This window comes from Protomyctophum bolini (genome assembly GCF_963924005.1).
Source record: "Protomyctophum bolini genome assembly, chromosome: 14".
Classification (NCBI taxonomy): Eukaryota; Metazoa; Chordata; class Actinopteri; order Myctophiformes; family Myctophidae; genus Protomyctophum; species Protomyctophum bolini.
In genome coordinates, this window is record NC_137875.1 from 12401326 (window position 1) to 12407325 (window position 6000).

At 42.6% G+C, this 6000-nt stretch overlaps 1 protein-coding gene across 1 annotated transcript in view; it reads right to left on the reverse strand.

Annotated features, from left to right (window-relative positions):
• Nucleotides 1-6000, reverse strand: part of marchf8 (membrane-associated ring finger (C3HC4) 8) — a 116881-nt gene that overhangs the window by 44352 nt on the left and 66529 nt on the right. The window lies entirely within an intron of this gene.

Here is a 6000-nt window from a genome sequence, read left to right on the forward strand (position 1 = left end):
CACACGCGCACACACAAAGCCAATCCAGTGTTGTAACCCCATTGGCCGAGCAGCTACCACTACTTCCTCCAGCTGATCTTGATGGGTAGCGGGGGGAGGGGCAAGCGGTCGCATGTTGAATAATTCATGAGGGGGAGGCGGTTTGTCCTTTAAATAGACTCTCCCCTCGCTTTGCCTGCTTCACCCAGCTTAACCTGAAAACACCTCATCTGAACTAAACCTGACTTATAGGCAATTCACACTGAGACGGACTGAATCCGTTTAATTGGAACCGTTTCCGAATACGGTTGCCTGGTCCCCGATGGCCATGATTCACATTGCCCGAGATTCAACAGTGCACCTGGGTACACTTGCATAACACACTTTAATCCTCCAGATTGTGGTGTGCTTGATGGCTGGCACGCCCGGACACTGACCATCAACTCTGTGACATTGTCTCAAATAAATCCAGACACACTGCATTGCATTGCCTCTTTGGCTCTTTGCCGTTATACTACTTCACTGTCAGCCTGCCTGCTATTCACTGTGTCAGTCAGTTATGTCACGTGCTCCAGTGTCGTGTTTGATATTAGTTTGCTATGGATTCTACTTTAGCATTATTATTTTGTTTTACTTTGGAAACTATGCCAAGCAAAGCCCAAGAGCCACGTGTAGTCCGCAGAATAAGATCAGCGCGCGTGGTGCTGCGCGTATACGCAGATTCAACAGGAGACGGACGGTGTTGAGAAATGCGCTGGTGTTACGCGTCGTGCAGCGGCTGTGTTTTTTTTTTGACACTTGGCTTGTCGACTAGAGATTATGTCACATTCTTTAAAATAAACAGTCCACTTCCTTCTTTAGGTATACGCATGCATTCACATTGGAACGATCCGTATCTGAATACACTTCAACGGTCCAGAGACCCGCCCCCCATGCAGTACCGGGGACGGTTGGGCGATCCGCTCCCGGGAACGGTAAGCATCATTCACACTACCACAACATCTGAACGGTACGCATCATTCACACTACCACAACATCTGAACGGTACGCATCATTCACACTACCACAACATCTGAACGGTACGCATCATTCACACTACCACAACATCTGAACGGTACGCATCATTCACACTACCACAACATCTGAACGGTACGCATCATTCACACTACCACAACATCTGAACGGTACGCATCATTCACACTACCACAACATCTGAACGGTACGCACCATTCACACTACCACAACATCTGCCAAGTGGTCCCTGTGAATCGCCCCTTACTGAACTAAACAAGACTTACTGAACTAAACAATACTTACTGAACTAAACATGACTTACTGAACTAAACCTGACTTAAACCTCGCTCACTGTCCCAACCGTCTACTGCACACACACACACACACACACACACACACACACACACACACAAGTGATCTACAGTAAGTGAGCAGGAGAGGTCGTAAGGTCGTAAGGTCAGGCATAATGGAGGTCGTTCCTTCCTGTTCCAACCCCCAGCAGGCAATGAGACATGGAGCAGTGATGACACACACGCAGCAGGGCCATTTATCTCACACACACACACACACACACACACACACACACACACACACACACACACACACACACACACACACACACACACACACACACACACACACACACACACACACACACACACACACACACACGCAGAGAGAGAGAGGGGGGAAATCAAGGACAAACCTAGAAGGCAGGCACTGTGTCACACACACACACACACACACACACACACACACACAGCGTATGTAAATGTGACCACTGCTCCTACAGTTATGAGTAATGTCGTAAACAAACAGTGTTGACATGTCACCGTTGTTGATAGTGCCTGTGATAGAGGAAGGTGTCCTATAGTGCATGCGTGCGTGTGTGCGTGCGTGCGTTCGTGCGTGCGTGCGTGCGTGCGTGCGATGTGAGAGTCACCGAGAGCAGATGAAGATGAAGCTCCACAGAGTTAAACACAGTCATCACACACCGTCTAGTAATGTATTATATATACACAGAATTACAGACATTCTTTACTTCAGTAAAAGTACCAATACTGCAATGTAGAAATACTCCGTTACAAGTAAAAGTCCAGAATTCAAACTGTACTTGAGTCTAAGTACAAAAGCATTGGTATCAAAATGGACTCAAAGAACCAAAAAGTAAAAGTATAGTCAATATGCAGAATCATGTCCAATTCCAAGTTTTCAAATGCCTAAAAATCTTTTGAAAATAGCAGATCTATAAAGCTGCTAAGATAAGCGAAGGAATCATTCACAGCCATGCATAGCATCTATGTAAAAATCTGACGTAGCTTTTTCTACAGCTGATGTGAATTTATTGCCCATCTGCCTAAAACCATGCAAGCCAGTGAGAGGGATCTCCCGATATTTTAGCCAAGACCCAGCACTTTGTTTTTTATAACCCTGGCTGCAACACCCGGATATATTTCTACTTGCAAAAAAGAGATTTCAACCTTACTACTACTTTGTACTACTAGGACTTATCAGAGGAAATGATGTAAAAAAAAAAGAAAAAAGGTTTATGCAAATTGTATGCCATTTTAAAACAAATATTTAAATAATAATAATAAATTAATCATTTACATTTGGGGGGTATCTTTCACAATAATTACATGTTGTAGACATACTAATGATCACAAAAAATATATATTATAGGCATTTTAATTACTTTTATCTGGGTTAAAGGTCAAAGGTCATATGTTAATTTTCATTAAAAATGGCCAGAGATTTTGAAGTTGTGTGAATTTGTGTCTCTGTGGGGGGTATTTATATGCAAATATAATGACCAATGGCATTGCAAGACTAAACAATGAACATGATGTTTAGGTGAAAAAAGAACAGAAAAGAAAATATTAATTAAGTAATTAATTAAATAAAAATGTTACCAAAAAGCATCGCTGGGGCTTACAAGGTGGAGCATAGGTGACGTCTCAGAGGAGAACCAAGGACTAGCTTGTATTCTTTGCTTTTTGAAAGGGGCATGTACATTTACTATTAACCCATTTACGACTAAGACCAGATTCTACAAAACCTATATATGTCAGTGGTTTTCATACTACAGAATTTCATGTCAAAGACCTAAAAATTGTAATGTAATTGGCCACGGACCCCCATCTAAAAATATGCACTATTTCCAGGAACCCCCCCCAAATTATGCTAGATTCACATCCATGGTTTCTAGATTACTAGAGATGTTACCGTTTTGGAGGTCAGAAAAGTCTTACAATTTACAATTTGGGCATTTAGCATTTGCTCTTAATCCAAAGCGATTTACATTAAGCAAGAACAAAAAGCATGGCAATACATCACATACATAAAAATTATCATGAAAAATGCGTAAGTTAAGAACGTAACAGTGGAATATCTATACATATAAAGTATACATATATACTATAAAGTAATGCTATCTAAGTCTACAGAAGTGCTATCTACGGGCGTGCTAGATTTGCTTCTGTAGACTCTGAACTGTGGTCTGTGTTTGTTCTCAATGGGAAGGCAAAAGAATCTCTCATAGCGAGTGAAATATAACGATGCATTTTGAGAAGGGATTTAAAAAACAGGCACTTCAGCGGCCAGCCAAAAGCACTTCACATCAAAGATTTGCCACGAAGAGCAGAGTTGAAACTCAACACATCAACACAGACCTGCGCATCTGTGTCGCCTCAGATTTGAACGACTTTAACATCTATTTGAAACTTAATTAGCTGTTGAAAAATAGAAGATCTACAAGCTCATAGCATGGCACCGAGTGCCACAGCACTCTGTGCCAATTACATTCTGGAGGTCCTTGACATGAAAAACACCAGTGAACCACTGTCAGGACAAGACATTTTGTAGAATCTGATCTCAAGATTTAAAAACCGGACCCAACAGCATCAAAGCAACCACCCGCCCAGACCGTTTACAGTTTCCATAGCAACGCCTCTCGCCAAGTCAGCCTAACCCTCTCGCCGTCTACAACTGAACTTACTATAGATAAGAGCCTGGAGTGGAACACGCTACATTTGATCACTGACTTTATCTTGTTTGTTTGTTTCTCCTCTTTCTTCCAGCGTATACTCCTCACAAAAACTTCAGAAAGTTAACTTTGGTCGATTTCTTTCTCCCCTCCCATTTTGACCTGGGAACGATTCTACAAAATGTCTTCTAAAATGTTTTCTGAAAATCCCTATGTTTCTATGTCAGTGGTTCTCACAGGGTTAAATCCCTATGTTTCTATGTCAGTGGTTCTCACAGGGTTAAATCCCTATGTTTCTATGTCAGTGGTTCTCAATCATTTTCATGTGAAGGATGTAATTGGCAGCTGACCCCCCCCCCCCCCCCCCCATCTGAAAATATGTTGTTCCAGGGACCCACCAGAAAAGCAAAGATTTGAGTTAAAAATGTTTGCTCTGAAAGAATATATATTCAAAGATTTGCTTCACATTTTCACGATTTTTTTAATAGCAGATCTACAAGCTTGTAGATCTGCTATTTTTCAATAGCTTAATGTATTTACATAATGCTTAAAACACCAAAAAGGGGTTCCCGCCCAAAATGGATTAATTTATATAATTTTAATCGTTGATTAGTCACCTCTACACAACAAGGTACAGCCAGGCGTTGGTGGAATGAGCAGCACAGCTAAACGTGTGGGTAGAGCGCCTCCAAAAAAAGTAGCCAAAATGGCAAATGGTTGGTATTGTTTTGAGTTGCTTAGCGAACTGGATGATTCTCTCACAGTAATAAGGAAAAAAACAACAGCGTAACTGTGAGGACGGCCTACCGGGCAGTGGTTCCTAAACCATTCAGCTCCAGACACAAAAGAGAAATTAGACGGTTACCCGGGACACAAACTAGTTTGTTTAAACATTTATTTTAAATCTTTTGAAACATTTTAAACATAGGAATTTAGGAAAACGAGAAAAGGGGCCATATTTACTGGATACCCACAAAAATGTGTCCCACGACACACAAATGGACCCCGACCCACTGTTTGGGAAACAGTGGCCTCTAGGGGTCACCAGACCCCCTGTTGAGTTGTTCTCTACATTGTGTCAACACTTCTGCCAACGCTGTCATGTATACAGTAGCACCTTTCATGTGCAGTAAAACAGCTTACACATTAACCCCTCGTGCAGGACTTTGCCCCGGACAGATTTGAAACATTATCCACAGCACAGTAAGCTGAATGAAGCCGTCCTACACGGCTCTGTGTACACACTACCGTAATTTCAGCACTAGACTACACTGGACTATAAGCCGCATAGAGGCCATAGAGATAGATTTAGAAGGTCGCCTAGTGGGCGTTATCTGTAAAAATCCATAGATTAGGGTTCAAAGGGTTCAAAGCATGGGAAAAAAGTAGCGGCTTAATGGGCTTATAGTCCGGAAATGACGGTACACAGAAACACACTGAGCAATAATGGAGTCACATGGCGTTTATAATAATGGCTGCAAGTTCCACCTCCTGGAACGCTCTCTACCCCCCCCCCCCCCCCCCCCCCCCCCCCATGAAAAAGTTTGGGAACCACTGGTTTAGGCCTATAAAGAAAGCAGGGGTCTAATGTAAGAAAAGGGGAAAAAAATAAAATAAATCACACTTGTGTGAAGTGAGGGTCACCAGGTAATGTTTGTTTAAAGTGATCTAAACAAACTTTAAGTCCATAGACTTGCCTGCCATAACTCTGAGCACCCCCTAGGGTCCCGGACACACTGTTGAAGACCCTCTAGCCTCTATAGGCCTTTCTGAGGAGAAGTCTGTCAAACTGCACTGTTTTGAAATGCAGCATGCTGAGCACATGCATGCATCCTGCACTGGAAGATATGGCCTTTACCATGTGAGTGACCCCATGACCTTTCCTCTAGCACCACCCACAGGCCAGAACGCCAACTGCACACAAGATACAGGCATGTCAAAACCTTCATGAAATCTCACCAGGCAAATGATGGCTTGGCAGATGACCCTGCTGTATATACTGGCCACAGTTGTCAATGTTT